At 41.1% G+C, this 20,936-nt stretch overlaps 1 protein-coding gene and 1 long non-coding RNA gene across 3 annotated transcripts in view; one reads left to right on the top strand and one right to left on the bottom strand.

The window, feature by feature from the left end:
* The window catches only part of phldb2 (pleckstrin homology like domain family B member 2), a 74,945-nt gene extending 62,567 nt beyond the window's left edge, over positions 1-12,378 (bottom strand). For both annotated transcript variants that reach the window (XM_087142657.1, XM_022244394.2), the window contains exon 1: positions 12,184-12,378. The gene's annotated coding sequence lies outside the window, so the exon portion shown is untranslated. The remainder of the gene's footprint in view (positions 1-12,183) is intronic.
* On the top strand, positions 4,963-8,014 carry LOC147797591 (uncharacterized). The gene is made up of 2 exons (XR_015426900.1): positions 4,963-5,046; positions 7,884-8,014. It is a non-coding gene; the product is annotated as an uncharacterized LOC147797591 (long non-coding RNA).
* Positions 12,379-20,936: the final 8,558 nt, after the last annotated feature.

Genomic DNA, 20,936 nt, shown 5'->3' on the forward strand with positions numbered 1-20,936 from the left:
ATTATTTCCTGTAACTTTTGCATCATGACTCATTACCAGTACAATTTATGCATAACTTGGTTAATGCGAATTAATATGCTAATGAATTAGAACATGAGAACCTGTTCAGCTGTAATAGCAGCAGTGGAATCTGTTGTAAAAATTATTAATTGCATTCACACCGCGTGATATGATTCATGCAGAAAATTACCAGTAAAATCTGGGATATTACGCAATTGCAATCTGTTTTGGAAAACAAATCCCAACCCCCCCCAAAAAAACCTTGAAGACTGGTTTAACATTATGCAAGACATTAAAATATCCACTACTTGTTCATGTACACATTTTTCTCCCAAGGAGTACGGCATGAGAGGCATACTTAAGACTGCGTTTTGACAAATTCTGTTCCAAACATGATTCATGTACACAGCAGGACTCTGAAGGGTTCAAGTCAACCAGAACAAGGATGAAGACTGAATAATCTTTGAGAATCAGAAGCAGGGAATAATATTCCAGAAGAACGATGGCGTACACAAATCACAAGTTTTGGATAAGTACCAGCACGTGTACATTACATGTGTACATGTATGTGCAAGGGATCATTAATTATCCCTAACCCCCTAGGCTCCTGCACTAGAAAGCATACAGTCAGTGCATGTACATGTACATGTACACCGTGCATACACATGTATAATGTACATGTGTAGTGCTGCCACCAACGTCTAAATACGTGTACATGTATGTGCCAATGTTTGCATGCACAATGTACATGTACATGGATGTACATGTACGTGTCTGTAAAGTGAGAAATTCTCAAAGTTCAGGACATTCTCCAGTTTATGGGTAGCGCGACATGCAGTACTCAGCACGAGGCAGTCCCCAGTCTGAACTGGCTTTGATTTGATTTAGCTTCCACTTCCAAAAATGAAAGATTTTTTTAATTGGGAATTGTTTTTTTAAGGATTTTCCCTTTGATGAGGCACCAGTAACACCAGTGCATACATGTACATGTATGTATACATGCCTGTATACATGTACATATACTGTGTACACTTTGGGGTGTCGGGGGGTGGGGGAAGAGAGGGAAAAGGGAGATGTCCGACCCCCCAACCCCCTGAAAATGAAAATAAAAAGGAAACAAAATGAAGGAAAAGGCAAGAGAAACAAAGAAAAGGAGGAGTGGGAAGAAAATGTGCTGCCAAATACTCCCAAAGTGACACCTTTGACCGCTGATGATTTGCATCAGTTTGCTGCGGCTGCTGTTTGCCTCTCCCCCTTCCCCAACCAACAAACTCTGGCTAAGACAGCCTGCCTACGTGAACACTCCATTCCTAAAAGCAATCCAAAATGATTCTGAGGGTGTTCAAAAACCACAAGCTGCAAACTGCTTAGCATGAATGCTTCCTTTACATACTGTACCCTACTTTCACTCATTGGCACCGGCAGGGGGAAATCGTGTTGGTTGGTGACCTCACAGAGATAAAGTTGTGAAAACTGCTGTGGAATGTAGGCGCATGTACATTAATCCAGCATACAGTAGTTGTCACAACTTAGGTGAATTTTGCTTCTTGGATAACTTCAGGGGTTAATAATTTTGTTGAAGGTGGACATGAGTGGCTTGTGATGCACTCACATCAGCATACTTTTAACAGCACACTATTAACATACATGTGTAATTTTAGTTTCTGGCCCTACAAGCATGGGGTATTGTGAGGTCATGATCTGTTTATTCCTACTGCCAGACATGAACCAGCATCTGTGCAGTTCACTGACTGCATGGCCATTTTTTTCTCAGAATAAAACAAAAGAGGGCCATCCCGTCTGACACAAAATGGTGGTGCAGGTCAGTGTTGAAGTCCTGTCATCCATAAAAACTGGCATACAAGTAGAGCAAAAAAACCTGAGTGCACTGTACCGTATGGACATGTACCATGTACACAAGTACTATACCACAGAACAAGTGCATCAGTACGAGTACTGAAAAGGTACTAAGTAAGAGCCTGAGACTCTGAGTACACTGTACCATACAGAACATTGCAATTGACGTTAATCTTAAAAGGGGAACGCTTTTTAAAATTTTCCCCTCGGTGGGAAAAATTTTCACACTTTCTTCTCCTTTGTTAAAAAAAAAGAAATTCACAACTTATTACACTAGGTGGAAAATGTTTCCTACCTTTTTCTCATCAGTGGGAAAAAGTTCACAATGTTTTATCACAAGTGGGAAAAATTTTCACAGCTTTCATTGTTTTTCACAAAAAATTTTTACCGATACATGTACATGTATGGTAGTACAGATGTGTACTTAAAGTTGGTCAGCTAGGAAGTCCTTCAATGTTTCCCAAATATGGCCTGAACAATTCACAGACTGAAATCAAAACACAAGAGGAAAAGAAAAGGAATTCCTTTCAAGTTTAATTTCAGCTTTGGGGGAGGCAGGAATAGACTCAACTAGTGCAGTCTGCCCCAACATGCCCCAGCATGGGTGAGCTGGCAATTCTCGCAGGCGAATTCAATTCCAGCTGTCAAGATGGTTTACGACCAATGTCAGGCAGACTGAAATGAAACTCAAGGAATTGTTCTAACCCCTGATGAAACTCTGTGCATCCCATGCATACATGTTCATGTACCAGTAGCCTACATTTGCGTTACATGTGTGTACGTACATGTACAGTAAATATCAAGCACAACAGTAACATGCAACCGGTATATTGTTTGAATGGTGGATGTGGATAATTGGTCACCAATACCACAAACTTACTTTTATGCACCGGTACGTGTAGTTGAGTTGCTTCGTCGTGAAAAACGTGTTTACAGCAATATCAGTTTCGTGAAGTACCGGTACATGTAGCACTCGTGTGTATTTGTCAATATACATGTAGCATGGATAAAAATGCTTTGAAAAGTCTTGAATGATTTGATTCACCCGTAAATATGTGACTTAACTAGAACATGATCTTAAAACTCGTTTTAACTGTTTAAATTAAGGAAAAGGTCAATCCCTGAACATGACAATTCACAGAGAACGTGCCGCACGGCACCGAGTGCTACTTTGTGAAAATGAAAATAACAGCACATTTCTGTAAAATCCGCACTGAAGCTGGGCACACATCTATGGATGAGTGCTAACTCCTGGCGTTGATGACCAATTGTAACAATGGAACAAATAATTCCTATGGTAGCACTAGTAAACCTCGCTCTTAAATGGGGAAGACTCATGGCTGTTTTTCTCACCACTTACATGTACCATATATGGCACATTGTACATGTATGTACATGACGGGCATGTGTATTCATGTGCAATTCCAACTTTAAATTGAAGAGAATCTCCCTGCATGGCATGAGTTTTTTCCGGCTAAAACCTTTCAAAGCGCATGCACACTCAAGCCCCCTTTTTAATTCAGTGACCTGGGTTCTACTTACCGGTATGTACATTGTACATGTACCTTCCCATATATCCTACTATGCCCACTATTTTACATCTAAATGAAGTTTCTAATGCACCCTAGAAAGTGAGCTTCAAGTTGTGATCATTGCGGTGTTTGTCGATATGGCACAGATGGTGTACCAAACTTTAAATCATTGCTTTCATTGGGGAGTCGGGTTGGCGAGGTAGTTCTTTCCTCGCCTTCCACCTCTGTGGTCCCGGGTTCGATTCCCGGCCCGGTCCACATGTGGATTGGGTTTTCGGTCCCTACCTGACTCCGTGGGTTTTACCCAGACTATTCCTCTGGGGTTGTCCTCCCACCTCTAAAACTGTAACTGCTTCTTACTGTTTCGTCTTTACTGATGTTGGTGAATGTGGATCGTTTGGCGGCTGCCCGAGGCGCCCTTGTATGCCATTGGCTCAACCATGTTTAAATGTATTCATTGTTCCTCGCTTAATGTCTTCATTGTACCGCGCATTTGAACATATCTATATGAAATTTGCGCTTTATAAATGAATAAATTATTATATATTATTATTGCTTGCTTGTTTAATGACAAGTTGGTTTCACTGTTTTTCCTCTTACCGGTAGTATCATTCCTCATTTGTGTACCAGTTTCACTGTCTAACTCTGTTGAATTACATCAACATATCTGTCTTCCCTTTGTCATGTAAGCCTACTGTATGTGACACTACATGTATACTTCATAGGCCCATATACCATTATAGTACTTTCTCAATTGTACATGTACATGGCAAAAATTAAGTTTAACTCCAGAAATACCGGTAGGGTACATAAAATATTTTATGGTGTGTGTATACATGTATGTGCATTAACCCTTACCCCCTAGGGTATATGTCAAATCATATTGAAATCAGAGGATGTGGGACTGTTAGGGTTAAGGCACAAACCTTGTACAATACGGTAACAGATTAACCCTCCGGGTATTTTTTTTAGAAACTTGCAGAGGCACAAATGCATAAATGTAACAAAGACAGACTAGTATCAGCATAGACGTACATTAGGAACATTTTATCAATTCACTTGTTGCACCGTTTGGATTCAATAGACAACTGGAGGTTGAAACACGCACGCACTCCCACAACAAAAGAAACCACTGAATGTCGTACCTGGAATATTGAGACTCTACATTCGGAGTTCAAAGAAGCTATTGTCACAGACTCCAGCTCTTTTATCAAGTTTTCAGCTGTCAGCCTCGAGCAATTCTTAGAATTTTTTTGGGGGGTGGGAGGGGACAGAGGGTAGGGCATGTGCATGCAACAGGAAACGGTGGGGGCAAACATGTCAACACGTAGGGGTTCAACCCGAGTAATTTACTTGTATTGTACATGTACATTATTGAGGCACAGCACACTTTTCAATGTAACTGGGGCTCATAAGACTGTTCCTCTACAAATACATGTACATGTGGTAGGTACAATAAGCCTACACTACAGTACATGTATATGTGCGGCAATTGCTTCCGGGCCTTTTGCTAACGTCATGTATTCTCTTTTTGGCATGAACACCAGGGCTTGAGCTGGGCTGGATTCCCATGGCAGTGAGTCCTTGCTCCGTACAATGGTGATTACTTTCAGTCTGTGGAAGCAAGTTGCGCTCAAAGAAGTGGGTAACTCGGAAAGTAAGAGACCTGTAACTATGCACATGTACTGCTGCAGTATATGTAGGTTTCAGGCAAGATTTTACTTACTTGCCTTCCATTTTCTTAATTTCCAACTGCAGGTTACGGTAACGGTAGCTTCGAGAGTAACAATTGTTTTCCGAACGTTGCCATTTATTCACCCAGAATTTGTCATCAGCCGTGTGAGAAACTGTACATGTACATGTATACAAATTTTGCTAGCAATGTCAGGCCAAAACAGGGGCATTGTGCATAACCAAGAATTTTAGCCAATTGCTGAAACTACCCGTAATTGTGAGGCAAGCAGTTACAAATAATGTACAACAGTGACACTTTCTACTTGTTAACAAGTGTTATTCAACTTTCCATGTTTTTTTCCCCCCGGGATGCACAAGTCCTGTTCACAACATGCATAGGGAAGGACACAGTACCCCTTGGGTCACTAAAATGGAGGTTAATGATGCGGACATTACATACATGTACATGCGCCAGGGTAACTGTCACTGGCTTCATTGAGTTGCTGAGGCGTGACATAACAGGAAGGCCACACACGGCTTTGCCAGCTGCTGCTATTTACTGTGATCTTTACCTACAAGAGATTGGTGCGTGCAAGAACAACAGAAACTATCCTACACAAGCTGAACTGGCAGGAGTTTGTGGTGATCCATGGTCAAATCGTGGAGGTGGTGGCGATACCTGATTTCCCCATGGTCAAACACAAGCATGAATAACCATGCAGGAATTCGTCCATGGTTCATGTACATGTACATGTATGATATGCCTATACAACAAAAATGTACATGTACATGTATAGCAGTTTTGGGAGAATCCGAAACAAAGCCAAGTGACGTCTGCTCTTGAAGCCCGAGACCACACAGCTGTACGCCAACCTGGCAAAGTTGGACATTTTAATAATTTTGGGATAGGAACTCGGGAGACTGACAAGTTGGGATAGAAGATACAGAAATCCGCTTGAAGGACTTTTAATGTACATGCATCAGGAATTTACCTACAGAGTTTGGAAAGTTTCAAATCCAAACACCTTAGAATCAAGTAAAATTGGATGGATTGTATAAACTTTGTGAACCTAAAAGTCTCAGTGAAACAAGAAGCTTACTCGCAACACCATCAGAACAAAGTCGGTTCTTTGTTGCCTTGGTGTGTTTAAAAAAAGCAGACCTGTACAGTGCATGAGGTGAGCATGGGTACCAGCACATATTGTTCAAATTGTAAGAAATACCGGTACTGGTAGAAAACGTCTGTTATTTATTTAACCCTAAACAGGGATACCGGCTATGTACATGTACATGTAGGGTCGATTAAAATGATGAAAATACCCTAAATCTGAAGAGAGCCATTAGGGACTACATGTACATGTAGGTGCAGTAACGGACTAAATGCAGTATTCTTCATGTTGAGTGAAAACCACTCTGAATATAAAATGAATGAAACTAGAGTCAGATCTCAATCTATTTGAGTTATTTAATTTACTCAAATATGTCCTGTCCCCACATGTTGTGGTAATCAGTACATGTACAGTACGGCAGTTTCACCTTTAAAATAATTGGAGGAAGTGATTTTTGTATGTGGCCAGGCTGATACTCAAATAAACCCATTAATTTTTCATCACCAAAAGAAATGATACACCACAAACAATGTGAGCAAACAAACAAACAGATCTGTTAATAGCTGACAGTGTCTGTACAGACAGACCAAACATCCCTCTGTCAACAAACGCCTGTCTGTTATGTGGGAGTACAGTACTTTCATAACTTGTTATTGCATGTCTGCCTTGATGAATGAAACAGTAACGCGGAACTTCACAGGTTTGGAGGCTGTACGTGTAGCTAATAATACATGTACATGTAACTCAGTCAGTGTAAGGCAGGGGTCTGCCACAACTAACCCAGTGAACAGGAGCCAAAGGGCTCAGTCATCAGGCAACCAGCATTCCAGCCCAGCAGCATAGCTGTCTGGCCATGGGAGTCTGAGCACGAAGACAAGTCCATGGCAGGGCCCTCTGACTGACCCATGCTACATGTACATGTAACCCTTATTCCATTTGCCCAGGAAGGAAGTCTACAGATCCTCCCGTCATGTACATGTGTGTACTGTAACTATCCAGATTGATGACTCTGACCAGACATTTACATATGTACAACTAATCCAGTTCATCACTGGAAAAGTCTAGTTAAGTCCTGCGAATGTACCACTGAACACTGCCACCAAGGGCAGACCCAGGACCAGTATATTTGCTAGTGGGAAGATGGGGGCGAGAATTTTGGGGAAGGGGAGAAGTTTTTACTTTTTCAGGAGAAAGCATTCACTTTCCTTCCCCTCTTTATTTACCCCTTACTGGGGAACCCAAAGTCACCATTGCCCACCCCCATCTGCTCTTAGTTACAGCAATAAAAAGGTACTGGGTTCTTTTGACAACATTACTACAGGTACAATAAAAACACTCTTTCAACCTGTCATATAAACGGTACAAGGAGAGCAACTGGACAGTCATTCAGAACTTGTTTGCGGTCCTGCAAGGGTGCTGCTTAACTCTCTGTCTTGCCAACTTTTGTTTAGTGTTTGTTGGGTTTAACTGTACATAAAGTATGTAACTTTTACCAGCACAAATTAAGAAATGATATAAAATCTTTATGTACTAGTAGTCTGTATGTACATGTGCATTTTACACGTACTGGTACATGTACCATGTGCCAAAGATACATGTACCCCTTGTATTGGCACATGCACTCAATGAAATGCACAAAAACTTTTTCTCATGGCCTAAGTGCCGTCAGTTCTTAGACATGCAACCAATTATGACTTTGTTTTTGTTGCAGATATTGGACAGGAAGATTCCCAGGCCAAGAATATCAATGACTGCACTGGGACAGCTGATCTGATTAATAGACCAACAGGCAAGGATTGGTTTACACAGGAGATCTGAGAGTGTACCAGAGGTTGGAGTATTTGTAGAGTGAGTTTCCTATTCTGTGTAATTCGATCTCATGCAGCAGGTTTGATGAGCTCAGTATGGTACTTGACTAAGGAAGTCAAGTCTGATCAATTGTGAGCTACATGTAGGATGATTGATAGTCCACCAGGAACATGAGAAAGACTGTGAAATCATAGAACACAGTAATTAGAAATTCAAGAGCATGTACATACCAGTACATAACATCATGCAGATACATTAAAAAGGGACAGTTTAGTAGTAAATTACACTGCACATTACACTGCACTCATGTACTGCACATGTTTATCAATGTACGGTACACTAGGCCTATGAATTGGCCACTGCTTAAGATATCGGAAGAACTGCAAAACTTGCTTTTTAAAGTAAAACTGGCATTCTGTACATTACAGTGCGTACATGTACATGTATGCACCAGTGTAAATAAGATAATGCCATCAAGTGGGTTTTGATTAGGCCTAAATACTGGGTAATTTTCAAACCTGCTGCAGCAGGTACATGTAGCTACGGGTACATGTACATGTACATGTATGTACATACCGGTACAGTACGTGCACGTACATGAACCAATTTAACAGAAAAAAGTATAAAAAGAAAATGTTAAAAACATGCTTTGGTTTCATTCAAAAGTAGCTCTTCCTACCGTACATGTACAGTGGACATGTACATGTACATGTATGGATGTACCGTATGCGGCAGGTTTATCAGTGGGTCCTATGTACATGTACTGGTACAGTACTGCAGTAAGTTTCTGGCCCTGTTTTTCTGAGGAAATTTCACAGATCCACACTAACCATCAAAACCAGAGGAAAATAACTACATGTACGGTAGCTCATGGAGACAGACAGCCATGAGTGCATTGATCAGAGCATAGATCTGTGACAACTAGCTCCGAAGTGGTTACATGTACAGAAGTTAATATGTACATGTATGGACTGACCTCAGGCAGAGGTCAGACTCAGTGACCTGTTGTTCAGGGTCACAGTGACCCCACATTCCAGCCACAGCGACTTGACGAAATACCCGCTTGATTTCAAATACCACTGGGTATGGTAGGGTTAGTGACCTGCATGGTCATATTGATCAAAACGGTAAGTGTGAAGGCAGAATTGGGTTTACATGTATGGGTGTACATGTACAGGTCCATACACTGTATGTGTGCATGTACATGTAATGTACATGTACATGTACATGTATATACATACATTGTACTGTACATGTACATGTACGTGTATACTGGGTAAACTACATGTACATGTATTGTATGTAATTGTACATGTATGTAAGTGCTGAATTTTTTGCTGGTATTAAAATTAGTATTATTTCAAGTTTAATTTTTCCTTCATTTGTATCTTGTTTTGAAGTGTCAGTTCATCATTTTGTCTTGCTTGATAATATTCAGTGGTTGGCCACTTTTAAACGGGAAACTACAACTTTGAGATTTCCTATGGAGTGGACCGATAGTGTAGCGCAACTCACCAACAGTGCAGATGGATTTAACTGAACCCTAGTCTTGGTTGTGATTGATGCCCTTTTGCGGTGGAGTTGTTCAGTGGGCAGGGATTGGGATGGTCAGTGTTTTCACCAAAGCAGTGCCAACACAAGTGACACTGTCGGGTGGAGAGACTCCTTTTTAATTTTTTTTTTTGTTAGACTGGTAGAAAGCAATTTAGAAATGATACTGACACCTCTCTAGAGGGAGGCAGTGAGTATTCCTTTAGGGATGAAAATAACAAAATTGGACAATGCCATTCCAGAAAAATGTCTTTTTGCAGGTTTTAAAATTTCCCTCCCAGGAACCCCAAACCTGGACGTACCTGTACATGTACATACATGTAGATCACTGGATGGCACCCTGTTCGCATGCTGTAAGTCCTCATTTAACCAATATATGCTTTCCTTGGGTGAAAATGCTTACAACCAGGACAAACCAAACCCTTGTTCTATGCATCCAACACACTAAAGGGAGCCAAAACAACCCCTCGCAGTGGTGGATTTATGTATAGAGGGTGCACCAGGTATGCACCCTCCTTTCTTTCCAACTGCCGGCCCGACAATGAATTTAAATTGGCTCCATTGCATTAACAATGTGACTAAGGGCTTTGCACTGCACATTCACATGTTGCATTTAACCTTCCAAGTTCGTGCCCCCCTTCCCTCTTTCTGAAAATCCAGGACCCGCCTTTGCTAGTCAACCAATTCTCCTCATACATGTACAACAACAGCTGGAGAATTCAACGTATGTCAGTGTAGAGTTTCAACACACTTTATTTAGACTGAAACTCTTTGGGGTGTACTGTAAGTCTTTCATCTCCACTTCTTGTTATTCCAGCAGCGCAACCAAACCCCCGCACAATGAACCATGGTGGAAATCTGACCCCAATTATAACCAGGCGTCGATTAAATGTGAACCCGGTCCATTTTCAGATGCACAGGAATCGGGACATTTACCCAAAAATGCATCAGAGCTAGATGCCAACCTATACACATACTGTACGTGTACCAGGTACAATATGCATTCGTGTGCAATATACATGGGTACCGGTTACTACTACACGTACATGTATGATCGGCAACACTACATGCACATACTGAATACACACTTCTTACAAGTTCCGGTACATACATGTACATTGTATGTACCTGCATCAATTAGTTAAAAATTACTCCACAGTACAAGTACTTTTCAGCCTCAGGAAGTCTTGTTACACAACTGAACAATTATAGGTTTTTGGTGGAAGGACATTACATTGGAACGCTGCTATAAGTTTACGAATGCCACTACTGGTATATCGAAGATTTGGGAATACCAAGCATCCCCCTTGGCTCCTGAATTTGCCATGCATTTACCAAACATTATCAAAAACTGATGACAACACACGTAAACTCAATGTTGAAGAAAATACACAGTATTCACAACAGAACAATGGCCAACACATGGCGCAGTCGCTATCGTTCGTGGGTAGCCTACATAATGTGTGTCTGTAGGCATTAGACAACCATGTTGACCAGCTGCCGAGTGCATGTGCAACACTGGCAACTCTAGTGAAGAAAACTTTGTATGATAATTGCTGCAAAGCCAGATCATTTTGACCTAAAAAAAATCACCAACACAGAACAAAAAACACGCACATAGATCCTAGAATTTGTTACTTGACTGAAGTACAAGTTGACTCGCAGTTTCTTTAATGGGTATCTTGCTACATGTATGCAGTTTCAATCGTTTTCAAAAATGCTTGCCTGACAAACAGGATTGGTCTGAAGAGGTCCTTGATATCCTGGGTTAACAAGTTAGATTCAAAAGTGTCAATTGAAAAGTGGATTCCTACATGTACATCGAACATGGAGTCAACTTTACTCTAGGATTGTGTTTAGAGTAAAGGCATATTTGTAGCCTTCTTGGAAAGAGTTCAATACGTGACACCCTGTGCACAAACACAATGACGAGACTGCTCTTAAAAAGTGTTGAGAGTAAATGCTCAGTGTCCCATAACCCAGCTAAATTTGACTTTCTACACCATTTTCAGGAAATGATGCAGTTCCATGAATGGACATCACTTGACATCATGTGGAAGGCACTACATGAAGTTTGATGAACATTGGATGATTGGGTATGGTACGGACTATGAGACTGGTCTGAGACTGAAAAATAATGTCTTCTCTACAGGCAAATTTGACCTAGTTTTGGACATGTTGTACAGTAACATTCAGAAGGCTGATAAACCACTGCAAGGGACAATACATTTGAAACTCTACTTGTCTTAGTCTTTAATTATGTTGCAGTCCTCATGGGTGTGAAGTGGAATCAATGCAGAGTTTGGTTTGCACTTCTGCACTCCCTCGTTGACCTGTTGGACATGTTGAATATTTTGGGTTGGGGGCCTTGGCTTAAGTTGTCACACTGACATGACTGGAAAGCTGTAGCTACATGTACCCAGCTACCGGTATTTCTGGCAATGCACATGCCTCTAGTCTACCTACACTTTGACCACCATTCCACAAACGCATAATACTACAGGCCTGTACAGTGGCGTGTGCACCATGGAGGTACACGTACCGTACGGTACATTGTCATGATTGTGGCATGTAACTATCTCGTACTTAACCCGGCCTAATGTTGGGCCTACCACCATCAAAACTCTCTCAACAACATGAACAAAACTTACCCACAAACTCTGAGCTGATCCCAGTGAACAACGGCAGCGTATAATCCAATTCTGGGTCTACAGTGCTGAACAAAAATGAGGATTTACAACTTTAAACTAGGACGAGAAATGTTGGAATTCCATCGATCGATAAAGTTTCCGAGCATCATTTCCGGTGTGTGGAGAGCGTATTGTAGTAAGGGTACTGTACTAGTGCGCGCCGGTGGCGTATGCGGCGTAGCGTGAGATTTCTTGAATTGTCGCTTGAATCAAAAGAGGGCGCTGTTACAACAATTACCGATTCATTTTGTCACATCATGGATGCCTTTTACAGCGGGCCAATTGGCATTGATTGTAGAAACATTTTTATCAAGGATACTTGCTTCTCCCATAAATTAAAACAAAACAAAACCAAAGGGTAAACCTAAATTTGGCGGGGGGTACCTTAAGACCTGGGAATGAGCCTGGGGGTTCGCAGGAATTTTAGGGGTGGTCGATATTTTTTTATTACAAAATTTGTGTCAAAATGAAAGAAAGATGTTGCTATTTAAAGAAAAACACTTTACAATACAGGGGAAAAAACATGCGACTATGGAGAAAAATTGACGGGGAAGGACCCCGCGGTTCTTTCAGAACACAACTACGATGATTGAAAAACAACGAGGTTTCCGTCATTTCAATCTTGAAAAGAAATGCGTGCAGGACAATATAGTTAAGAGGTAAGGCCAGTTCGCGCTAATTTCGGGATATTCGGTCAATACCGTTTAAATGTGAGTTTTTCTCCGAATAGCCTGTTTCATGACGCGGCCTGCACTGCGTTGTCAATGACCCAAAGATTTTTGCAGACGTTTTAAATGTCTGTGAGAGACTCACATTGTAAATATTTTCTGCTCCGAGTTGAAGTGCTCCCTCACCGGCAAAGAAGTGATAAAATACATCGCAAATTTGGTGGAAACTCAGCTCAGAGATAGATTTGGGGTTGGTCTTTCAACTCATTGATCCTTGTTTGGTGTAATGTTTGTTGATGTAGAATAGTTGGATTAAAAAGTACATACCATGATGAAACTATAGACGGGAAGTGTTTGTGCTCTTAATGTCGAGCGATATAAGTTTCTTAACCCTGCACAGAATTTGGATGCATGTCATCGAGAAAATTGCTTGTTTTATCATTCGTGCAAGATGACATCACTGAAGTAGACGACAATTTGCATGCTTTTAAACTGTTATTCAAAAATCAGGTTGTGGTGTATGGATCGGAGCGTCATTAAAACAAAGCATACGTTTACAAAAAAATTAAAATATATGTGTGAAATCTACCGGTTGCATTGGTTTCTTGTATTTCTGAAAACGTTTGACAAAACGGGACCTTTAGTGTCGATGATAAATTCTCAAAATGGCGATTGGCTTCCAAACTGTTGTCAGGGTGTATGGTCTCCAATGTCATTAGTTTCCTACTAAAATTGAAAACAAAACTGAAAGGTGAGGAAATGACCTTTAATGTTTATTTCTGTCTTCAATACCTATTATCTAAGAAAAGTGTAATTATTTTCTCTCTTTTCTGAAGTTGGAGTGTTTATCAATGCCGTCTGTGGCAGCTTATTGTGGGTTTGCAACTCTAGACGTACAGATGCATGTAAAAATATTTGCTACCTAACTATATTTAGTTACAGAAAATTTAAAAATTACCTGACCTGCAGGAGAAATATCCCACTAAAAAGTGACTTCTTACTTCTAAAAATTAAAACTACATGGAGACCAGTGCATGCAATTCATTGTTATCATGCAAAGTTACGAATTATGGTAATCTTTCGGTAAAGTCTGGAATAAAAACATATCAAAATATTTAAGCATTTCACCATGTAAGAGAAAAATAAACTTAAAGGAAGTAATATGCATTTTGGAAAGATTGTATAAGTTTAATTTAACCTTTGTTGACAAGAGCTATGTCATGTCAACCCGACTGAGTCTGGGACGATGTTGCCGGAAGGGAAAGGTCGTTTAATGAAATTCGTCTGTTACCCATCTCCAGGTGACTTTTCCAATTACTTGTGGAACACAAAAGTAAAATTCCAACATTAGTGTTTCTTGGGATGGCTTCACTTGAAATAATTCTTCCGAAAACAATCGAACGTGATAGAGCGTCCCCATGTACATGCACAGTCTCTTTAGGATGACCGTGCTGAGCTCAAGTTCCGGGAAGCTTGCAGCATGACCTTTTACTTTCAGGCGCTAATTAATTACGAGCACGGACGTGTCTGCGCGGGGTTAAGATCGCACAAGGCAGGGTGCATGGGAACTAACACAGCGCTGCAATACTGTACCCATGGTAACAACGTTATGCCACAGGCGTGGGGGCGATGAATCCGGAAAGTACATAAGTAATTAAGAGGGTACTTTTTCTGACGGAAATTACATTAAGTGGGTTTTCGTTGTCACTGTCGAGAGGCTTGATAGTACCAAGGACTGAGTACTGGTAACCTAGGCCTGAGCAGCTTTGATTTCTATCTTGCATTGTGTGCAGTTTAATAACTGTACCCACGTATGGTAACGGAAGAAGTTTTCCAACTTTTTCCAAGCCTTACGTGTTGCATTATTCAGTGGGTGCGCTGAGGATATGTCTTGGGGCCAGGGGCGGATGGGGGGGGGCGGAACGGGGACCACGCCTTTCAAGTGAGCTAAATTGTCCCCTAAAAAAGAGCCAATTTTTCTTTTTTTTAATATTAATTACACAAAGGCGATTTTTGTCTTTTTCACCCCTCTCCCTTCCAAAGCGTGTAAAAAGTCCCAAAATGTAGTCCCTCCGCTCAGAATGGACATAAAAGCCTACATAAAATTTTGTTACCCCAACAAGTTCCCCGAACCGAAAATCTGGTTCTGCTTGCGCCCTTATGTGTGTATGGGGAACCATAATTTACCCCCAACATAGCTCATGATGCCCCAGCCCCCTCCCCAGTTAGGCCACAGGGGACTGGAATGCACATATACGTCGATGCTGGTAGTTTAAGATATATTTGCATATTGTACATTTTAGTTTTGGTTTCCAGGAAATTAAAAAAAGGAAAACTGGGGTTGGGGGTCTCAAGCCTCCCAAGGCGAGCGTTGGGTGCACTACTGGAATTGTTTTTACATTGATTTTTTCAAAAGATTTTCAGCCATGTCAATGGCACAGGGCGCAATCCATAGGTTTAGATTATTGGTGAAATATCTCTGTAGCCCTTGGTGCTGACCGGTATGATGCAGGCCCGACTGTTGTTATTGTTTGGGTGAGTGGAGACACGTGTGTCAAGTTTTTAGCATGCAAAACCGACAGTATTCTGCGCTCTTTGGATGTTGCAACTTCCTGTATAGACCTTATTCGAAGGGACGCCATTTTTTATCATGATGTTCCGAAGATTAAATGAGATGTTGAAACACTTTCTGAGTTCCATACATCACTTTTTTTAAATGTGGCTTAAGACATTTAGATATTTTATTAGTCATAAAGTTTAAAATTGTTTATCACCACAAATTACAACAATTTGTGACAAAAGTTTTTTCATTGCTTTAAATTTTATTACCCAATTATAATTCCAAAAATAGAAGAAATTTTAACCTCGTTTTCAATTTACCTATGGCCGACTTTTGATTTGAATAAAGCCAAATTTATCAAATTCACTGGCGTGTTCGATTTCCCAAATTGAAAGAATACATCTAGATAACGGATAAAGCATTCTCTGGAATTTATATCCAGGTTTATTTTCTTTTTCCGTTAAAACTTGCTCACAGTGAATTGTACTGTACACCCTTACAAATAAATCGAAAATTGAGTGGCAACATCCATATTGACTTCTCTCGGTCCCCAAAATCTCAACATAATAAGCTATATAATATTGCACAGAGCAAGGCATTTTCACCGTGTTGATTGCTGTGAGACCTCAGTCGGTAAGGCAATCAAACAAACTAATTTGTTTTTGTTTTGTTTTTTTACAATTTATTCCGAATTGACCCAAGTTCAACACTTTCAGAATTAAATATGTCGTGTTAAATATATACTGTCAAGTGGTAAAAATTCGAAAAATCTGTTGATTCTCACCTAGAGTATTTGATTTATTAGCTGTACAATTCCTATATTAAAATAATGCTCCGCTTCCGAAAGATGACCCTACTACATATATTTGAATTGTTTCCCAAACAGGGATCGCACTTTCACAATCCTGGTCTCCAACCAGCCGCAAGTTTTCCACAACAATAATTCCTGAATTAATAACCTTGATTCCAGGCACTGCAAAATACTCAGTTATTAACACATAAATATATCTCAAACACGGCAATATTAATGTAATTAAGTATAGACAACCACACTAATCTTAGATGAAATCATTCTTAAACCATATCAGCATCTTATATGGGCTATTACCAGTATCACCACAACTCTCCCTAAGGTGACATATTAACAATCGCAGCTTGCCACCAAGGCAAAATATCAGACATGGTAAATTACTCAATTACAAGCCAAGTACAATAATCTATACATGTAATACAATAGCAGGGAACAAATTTACAATCAATTCAGCAATATGTGGCACACAAATTTATGAAGTAAGCCACTGATTATTTTGGCAACTCTTTGCCTGAATCGTCCATCCTGAACGAACGGTGTCCACTATCCCTCATCAGGCTTGTCTACGTTCCCTGTCGGTCGCAAATCTCGCTTCGTGGTCTCTCAGACCCACCTCACGTGGTTCCTCCTTCTTACACCAACCCCGTCAGGATTTGGCTTTCCCTGAAGAGGGTACACTGCACCCCTTAGACAACCAATTCCCGGAAATTCCTGCCTTGGATTTTGGGCTTTCTGAAAGCAATACAATGAATCCAATTCCAAAATAATGGTGTGATATAATACAGGAAAACAAATGCCCCCCAAAGAAAACAGAAAATCGATTACTCCCAATTCGATTACTAGATTCCCATCGAAACCATAAGTCTCGAATTAATGGTAACAATCGATTGAGAAATCATAGACCTGCTATTTACAGAAGTTAAAACGAAGAAAAATTACAATTATATCACTCAATGTTTCATATTGGGCATTTTACAAAAGTTAAATAAAAAATACAGAAAGAAGTTCTTACTGGTTTTGGCCCTTGTTGTTGCTTGTAGTCACTGTCGCCGGCCCAAAGTTCAGCACTGTAGTTGGAAACTACTACATATACAAGATGGCCTCTCTCTATGAAGGCTTTCAATTTTGAATCTTGACTTCAAAATAACCACTGGAGCCAAACTGCTCCAAATGGCATGGAATTAGCCAAATGCAAGCGAGCTCTTGAACCCATGGCGACGTTACCATCACTAGAATAGCATAACAAGTGGCCCTGGATAAAAGATGGTGCACTCCTTTTATATACCACTGCATCCACCAATTGCACACACAAAGAAATAGCCCTCTTACTTCAATTAGTATTCAAAACTGGGGATAAAAACATTTGCACGTAAATACAAGACCTAAGTTGGCTGAGCTCTGACAATTGCTGAGTACACTGTTAGAAATTTTTCTGTACATTTACATAGAATCTTATGCCAATTGTTATTACAAATGTCATGTTAATATACAATGGCTCATTTTGTACATGAACAGATTTTTATTTGTGGATTTACGAAGACGTTGTTTTCTGACTAAAAAATTAGGCCTAAAATTTTGTGGAAGAAACGTAGACGAGGTTGAAGGAAGCTGCTTACAAGGTTGAGGGATGCTACCAATGCTTTTCGTTGGTGATGACGTTGACATGTTTGGAGTTTATTTAATGTGTTAAGACACATTTCCTCACCTGGAGGATACTGTATGATCACAGCTGCCCCGAAAGTAATTTATAATTGCCTGCAGCTCGGTTATACGTGCATCACTTTTTCTTTCGAATTTAGTCACAGTTGGCAGGATTGCAGGTTAAAAACATTTGTTTTAAGCAGTTCTTATTTTTTGGCACACAAGATGACTGAGAATAAAATTCTTTCTCCAAAAAACATTAGCCGTTACTCGCAATTACATGAAAATCGAGAAAAATGGCAAAATCAGCTTTATGAAAGTGGTTTTGTGCACCAAAGTCAATATGCAGATTTATGTTAATTCGTGTTAAAGACGACAAATGGAAAATTTAAAAAGTTTTACCAGGTTCTGTTGTAACACAAAAAAATCACTGTGCAGTCACAAAGTGCTTTCCTTACAAAGATTATATTACTGATACATTAACAAAAAACGCATTGTAGTACAATACATAGATTACTTACGTCTCTTTTCCGAGCTAATATGAAAACCCACAACACTGGAGATTAATTGCAGGAAGAGCTATGCTTTTGCATGCGACACTGCGTCCGATCTTCACTGTTGATTTGTAATTAAAAAAAGGCCTTGTCTTCCATTCATCTGTGGGAGGACTGTGAGCCGCCGAACTGGAGCACGGAAATCACCTGAACTGGCTCGCCAAATCACCAGTTTCAAATGAAAGAAACCCACCTGAGTTACACTTACAGTGACAAGGGGAATTGCTGCCTACTTTTGACGGCGAGACGGAATCCAACCGGGAACGTACAACCATGTCCCCGACGGAACGATCGCGCCTAAACGCGCAAATCGGGGGTTCAGCGAAAACGGAAGCTGTGGCCGCCTCATTACCGAATGTACGAAAATGTTTGAGAAGTTTGAATTACGTACCGGGATGTTTCGAGGGTGGTATGTGAGTACGAGGGGGACGCGATCACGTTGATTGGCCCCGGTGGGTTTCAGAGCCGTTTCGCGCGGGATTGAAGATACGGCGTTGAAGGCAGCGTCTGTGATAACCGGAGGATAACCGCGCTGATGAAAGAAATCTGGCATTTCCTTCCCACACGCAGAGAACTCAGCATCGCTACTACAAATCCTACGCAGTCGAAGAAACTGAGAGTAGGGGATGGAGTTCTTACACTGGGGTGAGACGGTTGGTATTGCAGGTAGCTGTGGGAATCTGTGGGCTTGTAATGTACGGTTGCGCTAAGTTTCCGCGCACAGATCTGGACGCGCACGTCAAGGAAGATAACAGAGTGTTGTGACACATCAGATGTATAGCGCAGCAAATGCTGAGAAATTCTCAACGTCATCACGCGTACCGGTGGTAGCACCAACTATATCATCGATGTATCGCCAGTAATATGGCGATGCGCCAACAAACACCTGGTCTCACTGTTGCGCAGCACTTTTGCGCACCGCCACATTCTCTCGGTGACGTAAGCGTCTGCATCCTGCGGAAAGCGTCATCTGATGAACAGCGTAAGGAACTGGAGCAGCGCGTCATTTTCGAACTTGGAACGCTGCATCCAGGGGGAATGAACGTGGATTTTTCCGCGTTCATGCAGAACTGAATCTGCTTGCCCTGAAGAAGGTACTCAGTTACCGAAAGCTCGGCAATCATATATTTCGGAGCACTGATTTAATCTTATATTTTGGTCGATATTCTGATCACGCAGCCCTTCCATAGTTTTACCGTGACTGGTAAGCAAAGTTACCACTGTGACGTAGAAAGAACAGGCGGTTTACACTGATTACAATGACGAGGTTGCTGTTGTCATGGTAACTGCGAGGAGCCTATGACGTGATCCAAATCACTCAGCCTCCTTTCCACTATGCTGAGTGCATCATTGCAACCTGGTCCCATCGGTCCTGGCTGAAGTCGTTGCTCTCCTTTGAATTACTTCGTGAAATAAGACCGTCATGGTAAATAAAATGTCAACAACGATGTGCAATTTACGCCTTCTTTTGCTGAGTACCCCGATGATAGTTTTGTCTTTAAGCAGCGTCGAAGGGACAGCATGTTGCGCCCTGGCAGTGGCCGAAGCCGGGGAGGATTTTACCGCACTCCGAGACAAGACATTCGCTGCCTTCAGACAGGAATGCCGGGTGAAGGATAGCACCCGTAAGTAGTTCTACCAAAACCTTTATCAGTAATTATTCTGTTCGAGAAATCTGATAATTTTTTCCTTGGCAACATTCTGCCATTGTGATTTTTTTCTGAAGAGTTTCTGATATCGGTTTCAGTTTTCCAAAGTTCCCCCTTTTAACCACTTGACACTGGTTCACGTGTTAACGCACCTGAGATAATTTTCCTCATATAAATTTTGTTTGACGGAGGCCGTGTACACAAAGAATTCTTTGTTTGTTTCCGTGGTTGACGCTATAGTACGCGTAACAAATTTATTCCTTAACCCTAACATTCCCAAATCCTCTATTTCAATACGATTTTACATACACCCTAGGGGGTTTGGGTTAATCTACATGTATGGTCTTTGCGTACACGCAAGCGGGATGCGTGCAAGAACCCACTTCGAAAACTTACTACCATCTGTCTTTCTTTTGCCGCTTGGGGTGCACTTCAACTCGGGGCGGATAGCATCAGAGCAGTGTCAGCAAAACAGGCATATAAACGCATAGACCGCCAGTCATGCGCGTATAACCCCGATTTTGAAAAGTATCCGGTTCGTAAGTGTGACGTCACTTCAGTTTAAACCATACCCACTGCACACGTGCACTGTACATAGGGTTACATGATTGATCGCCGTTTATGTGGAACCATGGAACCGGAAGTTAACGCGCAACTTCAGCGATCGTCCAATGAGAGCCTGCAAATCGTGGCGCGTCCGCCTTTGTGACGAAGTCACTTACGAACCGGATGGGCAAACATTGGGCGGAGAAATATAGAAGGGCTGCGTAGCACCGTGATCAGAATATCGACAAGAATATAATATTAAATCAGTGCTCTGGAATATGTGAT

The sequence above is a fragment of the Acanthaster planci genome, linkage group LG10 (genome assembly GCF_054643075.1).
Source record: "Acanthaster planci isolate LZ-2023a linkage group LG10, COTS_SCS, whole genome shotgun sequence".
In the NCBI taxonomy this organism is placed as follows: Eukaryota; Metazoa; Echinodermata; class Asteroidea; order Valvatida; family Acanthasteridae; genus Acanthaster; species Acanthaster planci.